The sequence below is a fragment of the Lissotriton helveticus genome, chromosome 1_2 (genome assembly GCF_964261635.1).
Source record: "Lissotriton helveticus chromosome 1_2, aLisHel1.1, whole genome shotgun sequence".
Taxonomy (NCBI): domain Eukaryota; kingdom Metazoa; phylum Chordata; class Amphibia; order Caudata; family Salamandridae; genus Lissotriton; species Lissotriton helveticus.
In genome coordinates this window covers 403,720,573-403,739,083 of record NC_136058.1, presented here as the reverse complement: position 1 = coordinate 403,739,083, position 18,511 = coordinate 403,720,573, and the positions used below count along the sequence as shown (strand labels likewise).

Below are 18,511 nucleotides of genomic sequence, written 5' to 3'. Positions count from 1 at the left end.
CTAGATGGCCTTCCCGGGGAACTATACCGGGTTCTGTGTCCGGTCCTAGTAACAACATTGACAGCGCTATTTAACGACATTTTCACAAATGGGTTAGTGCCTCCGCACTCGTGGAGTGAAGCAACCATAGTTCTTATACCGAAACCGGGTAAGGATCCAACTGATTGTGGGTCCTATCGGCCGATCTCGCTATTAAATAACGATTATAAGATCTTCGCCGCAGTACTATCAGCACGGCTGGCAAGCGAGATCGGCTCGATAATTCATGAAGACCAAAAGGGATTCATAAGGGGGCGCCAGTTGGCAGATTTAACCCGTGACCTGGTCGCAGCTATAGATATCGCCACAACCTTTTCCTTACCCGTGGCTACATTAACCCTAGACGCCACTAAGGCCTTTGATAGGGTCAACCTGCCCTATCTGGATGCAGTATTAAGGAAGTTTCAGCTAGGTGAGAACTTCTGTCGAACCATCCAGCTTTTGTACAGAGTCCCCGTCGCCAAACGTTTAGTCAATGACATACTCACAGCGCCATTTAAAATCTCACGGGGAACCAGGCAGGGTTGTCCCCTTTCCCCACTCCTGTTTGACCTATACTTAGAGCCTTTTGCGCAGACACTGAGAGAGGAACATAATATTATCCCTTTTGAGTATAGCGGATGGGTGAAATGTCTGGGTCTGTATGCGGATGATATCCTTATCTATACGTCAGACCCTGTTCAGGCCTTCCCGACAGTAATTAGGAGAGCGGTAGAATTCGGGCAGATCTCGGGTTACGAAATAAACGCAGGGAAAACGGAAATAATGGCATGGAATATTAACAACACACAATTGGACTTAACTTACTCAATGCTCTCTTTAGGAATTAAGATCATCCAGGAGGCCGGGAATATACCCCAGGTCAATCTGGATCGGGTTTCCCGAGAATGTCGGGCGCTTTTAAAGGCATGGACCTTTCTCCCGCTGACTATCTATGGGAGAGTGAGTCTTATAAAAATGTCAATCTTACCTAAGCTCACATTTATTTTTAACTGTATTCCTCTAGCATTTGAGCCAAAGCAACTTATGAAATGCCAACAGGAGATTAACTCATTCATATGGAACTACAAGTCCACTAGGATAGCCTGGAAGAAACTGAGGAGGAGGAGGGAAAAGGGTGGGCTCTCTCTTCCAGACATACAATACTACGCTTGGGCCTTTCAGCTGTCATTTTCCAGAATGCTACTGAAAACCCCAACTGATTCATCAGCAGGGAGAATGTTTAAGGCCATGCTAACTGGAACGGGCCTGCCAATGGACGGATTTTTATTTAAATTTGGGGAACAGAAGTTCTTCAAAAAGGTGAGGTTGAAGGTCTTGCAATCGCTGGCCAGAGCCTGGACTAGGATTAGGAGGATTGCAGGGCTGGCCTATTATTCAAATCTCGCACCAATCTGGGGGTCTCCCTCCGTGCTTGGGAGATAACCTATCGATACCTCTAAGAGAGGGGGGATACTGAGATGGGGCAACTTGCTGGCAGGCGGGACATTAATAAAGTGGGATAAATTGTACGAAGGGGTCGGCCAAAGACTATCAAGGTTTAAATACACACAACTTGTAAGCTGGTCTAGAGAGCTACTTCAGAAGAATACCCTAGTGGGGAGGTGTAGTGTGCTAGAACAACAGCTTGTGGAGAAACCTCCAGGGGGCAAGGAGGTAGCACACTGGTATTGGGCTATATTGGAGGAGGTAGATGGAGACTTTGAACTCCCGGATGAACTGTGGGCCATGGACATGGACCTTCGAGGGGAAGAATGGTGGATAAGATCATTCACTCTTCTTTATAAAACTGTCAAGCCTGCTTGGTTGAGGCGGAATCACTTGTTCTCGATGCATCGTGCTTATTGGTCACCACAACGGCTTGCGAAGTTTCAACCTGGAAAATGTTGTAACAAGTGTAATCTCCAGGGCGCATCAGATGTTCACATGTTTATGGATGTTTATGGATTGTCCCCCAATTAAGGTATTCTGGGCAGAAGTTCTGTTTACAATGGGCTCGATACTTAAAGTAACTTTACCCTGCACACTAACATTGGTAATCTCTGGGATGGATGACATTGTTTCTGGCCCAGCAACGCAATTGTTGTTCTATGCAATCTTACTCGCGTGGCGACAGATATGTACACATTGGATCGACTCCAAGGCACCAACACATTCCAGTTGGTTATCATCCCTTATCGAAACATCAAAGGTCGATCTGGCCAGATCTTGTGGCAGTAACAACCTCACCTTTTGGAATCTTTTGATTTCTTGGAGTTAGTGGTAATAAGCCTTATACCGGGGATTTTTTTTTTTTCCCCCGGGTCCTATGATTAGGCCTCCAACTCCAGGGTCCTTTGTGGTGGTTCCGTTAGACATGAGCTGGGCCTGGTGGTAACCTCTACCTTGACGGAGTTTGGGATGGGTTTGGCAGTCTGTCACTCGCCATCAATACCTCAGTAAACCCAGATTAAGTCTCCCGCCAGGATGGTACACAAGGTTATGGTGGTGGAACGTGCGCTTCAATCTGGGGCGCATTGATAGGTGGTTGGCTACATAATTTCTGGTTATGAGGTACAGGCAAATGAGGACAAAAAAAAAACCACTAAAAAACACGCACGCAGGATAGAGAAACAGAGGCAACCTCATTACACAACCGAATATAAATATTTAAATAGTTTAAAACAAGCTTTCCGTGTAAAACAAATCTCCCTTCAGCGCGAGTTTGAAGTACATTACTTCTGCAGATGAAAGGGCGTCTATCTTTCATCTTCGCATTTGACATAAGCGCGCGTCTGTTTCATTCCCCTGCAGTCACAGAAGCCCCCCTCATCGCTGGGGGAGGCACCAACAAGAACAGGTGAGCAGCCCATAGAGAAGGGTAGTTAGAGGGGGGCTTCCTTGTTACTCAATGCTGTGTTGTTGACACAGCGAGGGCTCACTACAACTTAAAGGGGGGGTGGGGGGGCTTTACTGCGCCAGCAGGAGACATTGTGATAATGAGGAAATCCTGTGTAGTAAAATTTACAGAAACAGGCCGACGCGTTTCTGCATGCAAAGTCAATCAGGCCTGGACCTAGGAAGTAACAAGCATTGGCAAAGCCAACAGGTATCGCCTTAGGGACTTATTCGCGTTGCCGATGTTTAGCCATGCTGGCACAGCATCCCAGATGAGTATGCTTCTTTTCTTTGTAGTTACCGATTAATGTTGGATCGATAACTAAAACGTAAGGCCGAGGGCAGGAGCCAGGCAGAAGGCTGCCCCTCCCACCTCCCCTCCCCCCCCATATCTGTATCGTCAGGTTGGTTGTAAAGAGCTGCTGGCACCCCTCGGAGCACCCAGGACCCTCTATGAGACTTATTGAGGGGTTGGGACTGGGTGCCCTTAGTGTTGCCCAGAGTGTGAGAAAGACAGCCACACGTGCACTCTTCATATCTTTGTGTTACGTGCGCGATAAAACAGGCCAACGCAAAAGAACACAAAGTTTGTTTCTTGTGACTAACCACACTTTAAATAAACCAGCAGTTCAGCGGGCCAGGCTGAGGCGGTCAAAAGAAACCAGGGGAGTGCGGGCCGATCGACACGTCCCCGCAGGTGACACTCATAAGAGGGCGGCCCCCTTAGTGCCACAAGATGGCACACGGGGCAGCCCAGTGTCCCACTACCCTAAAGGGTCCTGCTCGTCACTTCCGGCCGGGCGTTATTGCTGCGGATGGAGTGAAGCCAAGAAGTAAGCACATTACTAAGGTACCAACATAGTTTAATATTGTTCATTTGTATTAACAGTTTCTCTTTTGCAGCATTTGGAAATGCATTTTCTAGTTTTGTAGTTTTTTTATTGTAGGCTGTTACCTTTGGTTTAAAGGGAATGATGTTGTAGTGTGTGACCTTAATGCTGCAGTTTGCATTTCATTACCATCATTTGCTTACCCTGGAAAATCTCCAGGGTGCAGGAGGTTTGCTGTTCCAGAGTTCTTTCTTCAGCTTCTGGGCAGTTGTCGCTCTGTGGCAATCTGTGGTCCTGTTTCTCTGCTCTTCTTGTAAAAGCTCTTATCAGAGCTCCATCCTCCCGCCATCGATAATAAGATGCCAGGCATCACCCAGCACACAACACAGCCTATGATGTGCTACGTCTATCTGCTCGGCGCAGTTAGAGCGCGGATAAAGTTCTCCGGACCCATCAGGCTGTGAATGTAACCTAAGGGCTTAAGATGAAATGAAGAGCTTAACTCCTTCCTGAGTGGCTCCAGACTGCTGTGTGCAGACCCGATAGCTGGCAGCACCCTGGAGTATGTATGTATAAATCAGATTATGTTGAAGTAACCTGCAATATAGTGGCAGGCAGCACCCTGCCATAGAGTAGGGTTTCTCATAGTGTTTTAATTACTGACACATTAATGGAGGTTTGCTTTTAACAGGCAGAAGAACAACACTGACCATACATTTTTCTGTGTTTGTCTTTAAAATGACGTACACATTAGGAATGGCATTTCGTTCTGCTGGAATAATAACACAAGTTATCTTGCACTCTATGTTGTTGCATGGATTTTTAGCTGGAATGCCTTCCATGTTTCATTCAAACGTGCTTTCTACAGGGCACATACATAATTTGCTGCCGTAGAGAAATAACGCTCCTGTGTACTGTGGCAGACTCCGAAATATTGAAAAACTTCATGATTTCTATTTCAGCACTTCAAAGTAAAACCTTTCAATTTTTGACTCAATCATTTGGCAGAAACATAACTTAGTACCATTAAAATAGTTGTGATGGGGAACATCCATGTGGCGTTAGGACTGGCTCGACCAGAGTGCTTGCTGACTCAGAGGAGTATGGAGATGACCACATTGCCTGGGCCGGTGTGGAACCAAGCCAGCGATGCTTTGCTGCAGCCTCATTTGCCCTGATAGGAGGAGGAGGTGAAGAGCTCGCTAAGTGTGCCATGAGGCTGGCATTTCATTACATCCCTGAGAAGTGAGCTTTGAGTCATGTAGTGTTCCTCTTATACCACGTGCAATTCACCCCCTCCAAAGCCTCAAGAATTCCTGGGTGTGAAGGTTGGCTGATTATGATTGGGTGCTTGATAGTTTTCCAGAAACTCATGTTCTTGATTGTTCATGTTTGTCAGTAGTTAATTAAACATGTCCAGGGGTTTTATCTCTTCAGTTGACTCAAGCTGCAATAAAGGTTTCTTTGTCGTTGCAAACAAATATGAATGGCCGACGAGCCTCTGTCTGTCAAAGAATGGAAGGGCTGGGGAACTGTCAGTCATCTCACTGCTAAGCAGAGGAGAGTCATGCTTCACCCTCACTCAGGCCTCTGATTTTAACTAACATCGCTTAGAACACTGGGACTTTAGAACCCATCCTTTTAATGAGAAAAACAAAACTACAAGTCCCATAAGCAATAGTGGTGGAAGGTGTCATGCATGGCCTGGGGCATCATTGATTCAGCACATCCAGTTCCATTTTTTAAGTATTTTGCATAATATTGAATTTATAACCTTTGTTTTTATGGCCATGAGTCACCAGAATACTAAAAACGTCTTTTATTTTCAGGGTCAATTAAGTAATGGTCACCAGCTTGGAAGCTCTGTTAAATCTTCAGTATTTGTCATTGATCTCCACGTGTGGCTGGTTTGGGTCTGCCCCTGCATCGTTCCCGATAACTCGCACAGGTAAGGAGCTTGTAGCAGCAACATGATAACCCCATACTCGTCTGTAAGAAGTGCGCTCTGAGGCAGGTATCCGATCATTTTTGTGAAACAAGCAAGCGCCAATATCTGCTATGTACATTTGTTAAAATAAAAAACAATCAAATCACGGTACACTGTTCCGGAGGTTCAGTCCCAGCGACATTATCTGTAACTGAACGCAGACACCCTAGGAAGCATGTGCTTTTAAGATAAGTTGCGTTCACTCACCTGAAGGTGACATGCTTCATCATTGGGCTATACTCCTCACCAGGCCGGCGCTACAATGCCTGGCGGGCACCACCAGAGGGGACTTTGTTGCGGATCTTTTATTAAGTACACCGAATGAGCATAGTAGGACAGAGGATGTTGTGTCATAAGATGTGAGATTGGTGAAGTCTGAATATAAGATCAACTATCGACCAGTTGCCACAAAATAGTTCATGTGATCTTCCTGGTCCATGTTGAGATTAAAAACAGTGGCAAAGAAATTGAGGAACTAATGGCCCCTATCACTGTGAGAAAGTGTCGATCACCTATGGACCTGCTAGTAAGCTGGGGTCTAAACTTCAGGTCAACTTTTTCATGCCTTGTGTAGTCATGGAGCAATCTGTTGGCATTTCATGAGGACCAAATATGGGAAAACGGGTAAATGTGACCTAATCTTCTCCACAGCGTGAGGAGCTCTGTAACTCAAAGTCCTGCACCGTGCATAGGTGAAAAGGTGCCTATTAACATCTTACTGCCACAGGTGAGCGCTGTCTAACAGGGTGCACTAGATACGGTAACCCTCCTAAAATTCAGGACATACTGACTTATCCAATAACGAGGACGGACGCCGCATCAGAGGGCAACTGGTTTGAAAAGCACATGCTTCCTAGGGTGCATGCGTTCAGTTAGAGATAATGTCTGTAGGACTGAACCTCCAGAACAGTATACTGTAAGTTGATTTATATGAAGAAAGTGTATACTGGACTCTCATTTTCCTCGTCATCTCTTGTGCTATGTAAAATAAAACACAACACACCTGGAGGCCAACAAATCTATCATACATTTAATGCAAAAATAGCAAAAGGCCAAGCAAACTAACAAGTGACAATTGTCTTTGCAATGGACGAGAGCATCCACCCTAAAGCAAGTTGTAGTATATAATGCTAATGCTACACAATGTATTTTTATACACTTTTCTCCTAATACAAGTCATTGAAACATGAACACGTGATAGAAACAGTTACTGAAACAACACTAATGAGTAGGAGGCAGGATCTTCTCTCGAGAGGAATGTAAGGAGTCCTTGAGGTGCAGATCAAAGATACACAGACAAGCTGCAGAAGTCACTGTTTCTGGAAATAACACTTCCGTTTGTCAATATTCAATTTACTACAAGATGCAGGAAAGTGTGCAGATGGACATCACTAAATAAAAGGGTTCTGGGCCCTAATAGAATCATGTAACTTTACAGGCATATTAAGGTGAACAGTCACATCAAATTAATATAAGAATATTGTAATTTGGTAATGTAATATATCAATGCATGTTGTGGCATTCATGTGTAACCAATTATCGCTATTAAAGAAACCAGTATATCCAGTTATGCTTTCTCAATTCCTTCTTCCTAGAGGCCACCACTGCTGCTATCCAGCTGTATTCAGCAGTGCCTCCTGTGACCTGGAATCCTGCATTTAATCAATACCAATTGTTGTCAATGCTTCTAGCCAACCCCGGTCACTGGTGCCACTCGCACCCCCACCACCCTTGGGCCTGTTATTCTTTTAGCCAGCTCCAGTCAGTAGTGGCCCCTTGGGCCTGTATGTAAGCCTACTAGTCAGCTCCTGTTAGTACTGGCCCCTGGGACCTGTTATCATTCTAGCCAACTTGAGTCATTAGTAGCACCTTGGGACTAGTGATCATACTAACAATCTTCAGTCAAGATTGTCTCCCTGAGATCTATTATCCTGCTAAGTAACTCCAGTCAGTGGTGACCCCTGTACCTTAGATCCTGCAAATATTCAAAACCAGAGGTCAACTCTGCTGCCAACCAGTTCCAGTCAATATTGACATGTATTGTTACCCTGCTTGTCATGAATACCGGAGGCTAGCGTTGTTGCTAGCCAGCTCCAGTTACCAGTGCCCGTCACATATTATCCTCAATAGGATCAATGCCCAAGGCCTGTGCAGCTGCTAACCTGCTCTAGTCAGTAGTGACATCCCAGACCTGTTATTCTGCATATAATCAGCAAGGCTTTGTCCCTAATAACATTCACCCCACATCCTTATGGTATATTAGCAATGTAATTTATTTACCTACATCATACTGTAGGTACCGCACTATATCACACGATCCCAAAAACAAATGCAATCAAAAATTGCCTAACCATTCAGCACTCCACCGTGTCAAAAATGACCAAATCACACCAAGCACTATAGCCTGCCACATCACATGGCACACTCAGCCACAACATGACCAGATACCACGGCAGGGATTTGGGGCCATTAATCCTCTGTTCGAGGCATGTGTGCTGTAGATGCATATGCTTTGCATACTCTTGCCATCTTGTGTTGGGTCCGGATGTTTGCAAGTTGTTTTTTCTTTGAAGAAGTCTTTCCAGTCACAAGGTAAGGTGACTCCTCCTTTCGGTGATAGTGCACATGGGCATTGATTCCATTGTTAGATTGTTTTTTACCCCCAACGGGTTCGGATGTGTATTGCTGCGCTCCGAAACTGTTCTTCGGGTTCCCCTCGGTGCGCAGTCCACTCTACCCTTGACAGTATTGTTTCAGAATGCATTTCTTTGTTCTCTGTGTTTCAGATCGAGCGACAAAAACTCAATTTTCGATAGGAAACCTTGTGGGCAACCGTCGGGCTACGTAGGGCCAGCCTTCTACAAATGGAACGGACTTCATTCCGTTTCTTTCCTTGGTACCACGCCAAGTACCCTCGCACCGACCTACATCAAGTTTGTAACTTATGCCTCTCTCTGGAGCACAAGGAGGACGACTCCGACGCTTGTAAGTCGTTTCGGTCCAAGAGGACTCTACCCGATCATCAGGCTCGATGACGAGAGAGGCAGCGCCAAAGCATTCAACACACTCTGGATATCTTTGCAGAAGAATCTGACCACGAACAGATAGAAGCGTCCTCCGTAGAAGAGGCCCTCTCGATTCCAGTCAGATTCCGAGCTCGAAATCTATCTGGAGTCCCAAGATGTGCCGTGAGTACCGAAGACCCCTTGCCCCTAAGTCCTCTTCTAAAACTCATAAGGCTACGGCACCACCTCTGCTTTCTGGCCAAAGTCGGCACCGAGACAATGTTTCCAACGCCACGTCCCTCGGCTCGGCACCAAAACAAACCGTAAAGCCTTCCAGCTCCGGATCAAGTCAGAAGAAATTACCTTCGGATCCGAAATCATCAGGCTCCAAGGAAAAATCTGGTTTGGAGCCGAAACCCTACGCTTCGAAACACAAACATGCTTCTGAGCCGAACCCTCCGCTTCGAAACACAATCTCGCTTCTGAGCTGAAACATTCTAAAGACTAGCCAAAATCCGAGGACAATGTTCTCGAGCCTCCAGAACCAATTTTAGACGTTCTTAAGGCCAAATTGGATGCCAAACAAAAGAACATTTTAATTAATCCTGATACTGGACATAAATCCAGCAAAACACAAGCATCCTGGAGAGGACACTTCTGATAAGATTCCCTTAAAGAAGAAGTAGCTGTTCAAGCCGCTAACCATTGATGCATCGCAAACACACAGGGCCTACTAGCTAGGTACGACAGGGCACACTGGGATGAGATGGAGCAACTGCTCTAATATCTCCCAGACTCACACAAAACTAAGGCACAGCAGTTAGTTCAAGAGGGGAAACTAATTTCTAAGTCCTCAATAAGATGTGCTTTAGACGCAGCAGACACCGCAGCTAGGTAGATCAATACCAGCATTCTCCTTAGAAGGCATGCATGGCTTAGGATCTCAGGGTGTCCAGAGGTTCAACAACCCGTTTTGAACACTCCCTTTGACAAAGAACACCTGTTTGGTCCTGTAGTTGACCGATCCTTAGAAAAGAAGAAAAAGGACACTGAAGTAGCAAAATCCATTGGAGCACTCCAGTCCCCATCCAATAGAGGCTCCTTTCACCGCTCGTTTTACATAGCAGGGTCCAAAACAACATCCTCAGGCACAAATGCTTCCTCTTACAAAGGTAACATCCAATCCTTTTCCTCTAGAAGTTTCTACAGAGGTGTATATAGAGGAAACAAATCCAAAGGCAGACCCCTGCTCAAGAAGCCCTCAGCGCCCCCACCGACCTCAAGAACTACTGACCCATCTCCCTCCTCCCCTTCATGACCAAAGTCACAGAGAAGATCGTCCATGTCCAGCTAACAAAATTCATTAAAAAAACCTCCCATCTCGACCCCTTCTAATCCAGATTCCGCAGCAACTACAGCACCGAGACCGCTCTCCTCGCTGCCATAGACAACATCCACACCCTGCTCGACTAAGGGCACACTGCAGCTCTGATCCCACTCAATCTCTCTGCGACATTCAACACCGTCTCCCACCGCACACTCACCGGCAGACTCCACGACACCGGCATACAGGGAACCGCCCTTGACTGGATCCACTCTTCCTCACCGGCAGAACCCGAAGAATCATACTGCCACCCTACCTCTCCAAACCCACAGAAATCAACTGCGGAGTACCACAAGGATCGTCGCTCTGCCACACGCTCTTCAACATCTACATGGCCCTCCTCATCACCATCGTCAAACAGCACGGACTCAGTATAGTATCCTACGCCCACGACACCCAGGTCATCCTCTCTCTCACCAAGGACACTACACAATCAGACAACAGTACATTTACTTCACCAGTTGGGTTTTACAATAGTTGCACAAAAATCTCACCTGTGTCCGGCACAAGTGCAATCTTATCTGGGAGCTTCCATCAACACTCTCAATGCTTTCGGCTCTCCCAATATAGCCAGGATTCACAATATCTTTTTTTTATGTGTGTATTTGTATTTATATTGCACAGTTACTTAAAACCATTTACAATACATCTTAGAAAGAAAGGCAATCCTAAAAAAGACATTTGTATACAAAACTTTCAAAAACAATATATAAAAAAAAGAAATGTGTGTATTAATATTTGTATCTGTACATTCGTAAATAAAAACAGCAAGCATATACCAGTGTGTCGACATTAGTGAGTTGCTTGCGTAATTTAAAATGTTATAGTTATTAAAATGATGTCTTATCCATCTGGTTAGTGGGGCGAGTTGGCTTATTGGTCTGAAGTGACTTTCATCATGCCTGACCCTTCATTTTCCGTATGCCTGTTTCGAAGCTTGGCCATGTATTTCCCAAACCTGGCCAGGTCTGATGGAAGAGTGCAGGAGAAAAGTACCGAAACAGCTTCTTTTACTGTTTGAACCCCGTGTTGTAGCCAGATTTGTTTTAAAAAGATCCATCGGGGCAAGAGCATCTCAGGGCAGCAGCAAATCACGTGTAACAGAGATTCGTTTTTGTAGTTGCAGAGTCTGCATCTTATTTTGTATTCCAGGGACCTCCACCCAGGGTTTAGCTCTTTAATTTGGAGGGGCACTAGTCTGGCACATATGATGTTTTTGAGTGCTTTCCTTCCTAGTGCTTGGCTGAGGTAGGTCTGTGTTTTGTGCCCTATATATGATGTTGCCAACCCGGGTGGACCTCTTCCTGTTACGAATTCTGCTAGGTCATTTGTATATGACAAATGAAGACATTGTTTGTTTATTGCATTTTTAATCGCCAGGTAGTTTGTTGGTGCATCCTTCCAATATTCAATTGCCAGCCCCAACGTTTCCACTGCTTTTTCCTTGTAACTATGCCACGGATTAACGGTCTCTCCGTAAATTGGCTTAAGCATACTTTTTAAACTTCCAGCTGGGGCTGTTATAATTTGGTAGAAGTATTTAGCTTGTGTTCCCAAGCATTCCTTACTTTGTTGCTTTAGGCCAAACTCCAAACAAATTAAACTGTGACAAGTGTGTTTGGGGAGTTTAATAATACGTTTGTAGGCCTGGCATTGTACTTTATCCAACATTCCCTCCATTTTGCCTGGGAATGCCTGTTGTGCATATCCTGCGGTTGCCCTGATCTTGGCTTGTGGTACTTTTCTGATAGGTGCTGACGTTGGGCTCTGCATGAGCTCATTTAATTTGCACATCGAAAAGATTGTTGCCTGGGCTCTGGCCTTCATTTTGTGTGTGTGTGATGTAGCTTTGCCAGTTTCACTTAGCCAGCACCCGAGATAGTTATATGAGCGCGTGGTTGTGATAATTTCCTTACCCACGTGCCATTTCAGTGAGGCTTTTTTTGGGAAGTGGCCAAAAACAACAACTTTTGTTTTTTGTGCGTTGATTATGAGCTCATTGATTTCATTGTACTTATTTAAGGCTTCTAGCCCTCTTTGCAGCCCAATTTTTGTGTGGTCCATTACCACTAAATCGTCAGCATATTGTAAAATTTCCAGTTTGTGTCTCCCGATTTTTGGAGTTACAAGGCTGGCATTCAGAAGCTTCTTCCCCAGATCTGCAGTGTATCGATTAAACAGCTTAGGGGCGAGTACGCAGCCCTGTTTTAATGCACGATTTGTCCGACACTTCTTTGTTATAATATTGTCTGCTAGTTTTACTTTGATGGCGTTAAAGAGTCCTGCTGGGATGTGCCAGTTGCTCAGTTTTTTCCAGAGCTTATTTCGGGGTACCCCGTCAAAGGCGGCTGAATAGTCTACAAAACATGTGAAAATTGGTTTGTTGTTTTTACAGTTTGCTTGCTGGCTCAAGTATGACATGGCCACGATGTTATCAATTGTGTAACATCCCTTACGGAAGCCAGTCTGGTAGTGGGGGAGGGTTTCGTTCTCTTTAATCCATTTGTTTAGTTCCTTCAGTAGAGTATCCAGGCCATACTATTACAGTTTCAACTCAACCAATCATTACCAGCCAAAGTCTTCATGAATCTGCTGGGAATGATGGCATCCTGCGTTGCAATCGTACCTCATGCAAGGCTTCACATGCGTCCTCTGCAACTATGTCTAGCGAGTCAGTGGAATCAATCACAGGGGGCCAGATGTACGACGTGATTTTGCATGTGCAAACGGGTTTGCGAACCCGTTTGCACATGCAAAATCACCGTTGGCCATGTACAATTCCAAAATAGCGAGTCACAGCTTATTTGCGACTCGCTATTTAGGAATTGCGAGTCGCATTTAGAAAGGGGCATTCCCTCCCTAATTGCGTCCGCAATGCTATTTGTGAATGTGTTGTGACCACAATTGCGGTCGCAAAACACTTGCACATTACCACCCTCTTCAAGAGGGTGGTAATGCAGTCTCAATTTCAAAGGGGTCCCCAGGGTACCCCTTCCACTTTGTGACTGTGTCTAAACATATTTTTTAAGGGCCTTTAAGAAAAACGGGCTGCATTTAAAAAAAAAGAAAGGAAAAAAATAGCTGCTTTATTAAAAAGCAGTCCCAGACATGGTGGTCTGCTGAGCCCAGCAGGCCACCATCCCTGGTAGGGGTGGCATTCCCATTGGGCTCGCAAATTGCGGGAGGCTCATTAATACTAATGAGCCTCGCAATTTGCGACCCCGACCTAGTGTTGGTAGACAGTGGCAACCATTGCTCGCTGCAGTGATGGAACCCTCAAAACTTAGCAAAAGGGCGACTTTTCATAGACCCCGATACCACAGTAACCGGTTGGGGTGCCCATCTTCAACATTACAAAGTCCAGGGGCTGCGGTCGGACAAACACAAACGTCTCCACATCAACTTCCTGGAACTTCTAGCAGTGTTCCTAGCACTCAGCTTTTCTCACCCAACTTGTAGGCAAGACTGACTTAGTTTGTACGGACAACATGACAGCAATGTACTACCTGCAGGAATAGGGAGGGACTCACTCTCTCCAGCTGTCGGTCCTTGCGCAACGCATTTGGGATTGGGCGATTCGCCTGAAAATCTATCTCCAGCAGAACACCGCCCAGGAGTAGACCATCAGATTACAGACCTGCTCAGCCGACACAGGTAGGAAGTACACGAGTGGCAACTTCATCCCCAAGTTCTTCTTCCCTACGTTCAAAACGGAGGTTTTCCACAGATAAATCTGTTTGCCACAGTGCACAACGCAAAATGCCCAAACTCTGCATCCAGATTCACACACCCAGCACCTGAAGGCAATGCCCTATGGATGATTTGGTCAGGGATATTTGCTTACGCTTTTCTGCCTCTCCTGCTAATTCCATTACTAGTTCGGACGCTCAGACAAACGTCCCTCACACTGATCCTAATAGCCCCCGCATGTTCTTGTCAACCTCGGTACTCTCATCCTTAGAACTCTCAGTGTTCCACATCAAAAGCTACATCTCACACCTTGTCTCCTCACTCAGAGCCATGGAGAAATTAGACATCCAATTCCCAGAGAACCCAACCTAGCGATTTGGCTCCTGAAGTCATAGAGTTTGGTTATTTACAACCACAACCAGACTGTATGAATATACTCAAGGAAGCTAGAAAGCCTACTACCAGAGCATGTTATGCAGCAAATGGAAACGTTTTATTTCCTTTTGTAACAACAACAATATCAATCATCTTGATGCGTTTGTGCAGAACATCATTTGTTAACTGTTGTATTTACAGCAATGGGGATTAACTTACACATCCATTCATTTACACCTGGGAGTCGTAGCTGCATACTTGCAAAATAGACAACACCTATCTCTCTCAGAGTACCAGTACCAGTGATTAAAGCCTTCATGGAAGGATTAAAAAGGGTTATACCGCCAAGTATTCCCCCTGCTCCAGAGTGGAACTTAAACATAGTCCTTACAAGGCTAATGGGCCCGCCTTTTGAACCAATGCACAAATGTCCGTTACAATTCCTATCATGGAAAGTTGCTTTCCTCATAACGATAAAGTCACTAAGGAGAGTCGAGGAACTTCAGGCATTACCTATACAAGAGCCTTTCTTTCAACTTCACAAAGATTGAGTGGTTCTTTGTACCAATCCTAAATTTCTCCTTAAAGTAGTTTCTGCTGAGAGGTCTGCTTAGAGGTAATTCTTGTGCGATATCAAATTAAAATAACATATCATTAGCATTTTTATTATTAATTGAACCATCTTAATTCTTGTATAGAATTTATGTGCTGCAATGATAATAGAGCAAAAGACACACAATTGATGGACGGAATGCAGAACAAATCAAAACATTCACCCCCAGTCAAGAGATCTGGGTTAAATCCATCATTATTTTGCTCACCATGCCACCCCAGTTTAGGCCTGGCCATATGCAAATTAGTCTAGACCCTGTGCCACATGGAAACAGTCCAGCCCGAACTGCAATGATAATAGAAGCAGATAAAAGTAATAAGCAAAATAAGCACATTGAACAGAATAAATAGTTCCACCATCTTTCTAAAACAATGTACATATGCAAGCATATAAAAACTGTATATAGTGTTTTTCTACCATGCTTTCCCGTGTGTGTGTGTCTGTCTGTTGGTCTCTGTGTGTCTATCTCCCATTCCCTGTAGGGAAAGTATGTAGCTCCCCGTTGTAGAAGAGTCGGTCAAGACGGAGCACACTGCATTGAATAATTTCTTGGTATGCACTTTTTATTAGTATTACAGGAAATCACAGTGATTGATTGTCTCTTTTTTATACTTTTTTTCCACAGGGTCTTCCACTTCAGTCCCTTAGGTGAGCCTCGGCCGCCGTCGTCTCTCGGACAGAAGGAAAAGACTCAGGTAAGTGTTTTTGCTTTATAGTTTAGTCAAGGGAGGATGTGAGGGATAAATTATAGCTATGCATAAATGTGAAGGGAGGGGGTAGAGGTTGGATCCCTTTCACCCCTCAGCCTCCCCTCCCGTCCCTCTCTGACTCAGACCCCTTTCCAAAAGCCCCATAGACACCAACACACCTGGATGAGCCAAATCTCTCCGTGGCCGTGGCGAGTTGACGCGTCCTTCAGTGAAGTCTGGTCTTCTGTTTCGGCTTTCCCACCTCCGCCAGGCTCGGGTGTTCTGCTCGCCGACAAGCTGTGACCTCCCCTGGGCTCCGGCACTCTCTCTCGTAAGGCTGTTAGTCCTTCTCTGTCTTTCCGGTCTTCCCCCGCTGGTTTCTCCGCCTCGCGTTCCCATGCCATGTGTAGCTGGACCAACTACTGACCAACCTGACGCGCTCTCCACCCCGCCTTCTTCAAGCGTTTATTCTCTGATGTCCCTCCTCAGCTCCGGCTTAAAGGGGCCACCTGCTGATTCCCCTCCCTCCACTTCTTGATGACAGCAAAGCTGACAGCTGGTAAAAGGGGACTGTGAATATAGGAGGGGAGAAATATATGAAGGGATGGCAAGGCACTCCTTATCCTCTATCCCATCGTCTACCACAGGGGCTACCTGACACACCCCACCCCCAGACGTTTCCCGTTCGGGGAAATAGGGGATGCGTGAAAGAAAGTCAGCAACTTGGTATGCAGAGTATAAAAGATGACAATGCTAAAACCAGTGCCATCATGGAATAAAAGAAGACACACCTAAAAATAGCTTATCCTAAAAACCCACCTTCCAAAAACAAGATACCAAACAAAAGGAGAATCGTAGGAGCTTCAGGTGATGTCCCTAGTGTCTGATTACTGGTGTTTGTTTAGGTTTACAAGAGTCCAGATGTTACATAGCAAACCTTGTCTATGCATGCCGTGTATTTTTCATTCATTATTGTAGTATTTATGTAATCCACTCATCGCGTTCCAGAAGGTAGATGTGTGTGGCTAGAGTTGTTTATATAGCTCCAGACTAGATCTGGTCTGTGTCTCTTGCTCCACAGCTTGTTCCCTTAAAAGTGCATCAATGTCTCCTTCCCTTGGAAGCAAATCCACCTGTATTGCAGTTTAAGCATATTTATTCTCATAGAATCACTTTCAAAATCCACTGTTCCTCAAGTAAATTCAAATTCAGACTGCCCAATTCATTTTGGGGGTTCTCCCTTCATCAGGGGGTGCACGTGAGGAATCTATGTTGTATGTTGTGTGCGGAAAATAGTGACATAAGAATTAACTTGTAATGCAATCTAATCCTACATATACATAAATTAATAGTTTACTACATGTCCTGGTAGAGCCTAACCGCATGTCTGCGTTTGTGTTATACCAGGGTCTTCATCTTTTCGATAGTGAGAGCTACTTCTGATCGAGGAGAATCATCCTGATCTACTGCCTTTATCACGTGGCTTAGCTAAGGGTAGATAAATGCCAAGCAACTTAATTGCGCCCCTAGAACGCCCAGTCCTGCTGCAGTGAGCACATAGCATTTGTAGCACTGGGTTAGGAAAGGTTTACCTGTAGGGCCCCTACGCCTTTGTAGCACTGTTAGGTTTACCTGCGGGACCCCAAGCATTTATAGAACTGGTAGGAACGGAGTATCTGTGGGGTTCCCAGGAACCCGTTTTGTTCATTTTATTCTTATTAACGAATCACATCTGAGAGGTGTGTGTTTCACTGAGGGTTGTGGCCTCTTAGTCATGCAATACATGGGATGGCATTGTTCTCTCTGAGTGAGTGTGGAGACAGAAGACTTCTATTATCTGGTGAGTTGCCCTTCTGTTCATTGGCTCCTGTCCAGATCCTGGCCCTGCTTTAACAATTCAAGATTAATGTTCAGTAGTGGCAGTCACAGTATAAGGACTGTGAGCAAGACCTGCTGTAGAGTTTTCGATGTCCTAGGAAAAATGTCTCAATGTAGGAAAAGGCCTGTTTTGGACATGGTTAGCCTTCACTTTTTACCCGGAAAATGATATAGTTTTTACTGGAAGGGCACAGGGTCCCTGCCAACCAGGGCCCCTGAGCCGATCTCCTTCCCTAAAGTGTACCTGTCGTTTCCACGAGGTTCTCCCCATTAGCTCATTTATAAGTCCCTTGTAAAAGATACCTCTGGGACCAAGGGCCTTGTTGTTAAAGAGGGTCTCTAAAGGCTGCAGCACACATTATGCCACCCTAAGGGACCCCTCACCAAGAACATACATTCATACATACATTCATACACACTGCCACTGCAGCTGTGTGTCTTGGTGTAGACAAAAATGAAGAGTCGACGTGGCACACATCCCTGTATGCGATACCCATAGGGACTGTCTGAGATATCGGTAAGACACCCCTCTAGCAGGCCTTACAGTGCACGCTGCTTTAGGGATATCTCCTGTGAGGGCATATCTGCATGAGCAGATATGCCCCAGCAATATCCTTGTCTATTCCGGGATATTGCAAGTGACCAGGGAAGCTCTATAGTAAGTACATTGGCTGCACCCTTGTCGTTACGAGTTACACATCTCCATGAAGGTTTTACTGAAATATGGGATATTTGCTACCAAACATCTCAGCATAATAAACCTGTGCCGATTGCAGTGTCCGATTTATTAAAAATTGCACACAGAGTGCCCCTTAGAGGGGTCCCCTAAGACCTACCAATCCTTAGTGTGATCATCGACTGGCCTAAGCCAGCCTGCTACCACCAGACAGTGTTCTGACCTCATGGGGAGAGTGCCTGTGCACTCTGAGGCTGAGAACAATGCCTTTCCTGGGTGGAGGTGTTCACTCCTCCCCTGGTCAGAAAGAGCTATCTGTGGCAGGGATTTTCAAAGGACTTGCCGCCTTTGTAATGCGACCCCAGCCTCTCCTGTTAGAGTGAGCAAGCGATCTTTCTGTCCTCACCCCCTTTTTGGGCGAGGACAGGTGGAAAACCTTAGATAGAATAGGAGGTGTGCCCCCGTCCC

At 45.4% G+C, this 18,511-nt stretch overlaps 1 protein-coding gene across 1 annotated transcript in view; it reads left to right on the top strand.

Annotated features, from left to right (window-relative positions):
* The window catches only part of LOC144806489 (uncharacterized), a 69,680-nt gene that overhangs the window by 26,172 nt on the left and 24,997 nt on the right, over positions 1-18,511 (top strand). Inside the window, exons 2-3 of the mRNA XM_078672845.1 lie at positions 5,576-5,694; positions 15,426-15,495. The gene's annotated coding sequence lies outside the window, so the exon portion shown is untranslated. The remainder of the gene's footprint in view (positions 1-5,575; positions 5,695-15,425; positions 15,496-18,511) is intronic.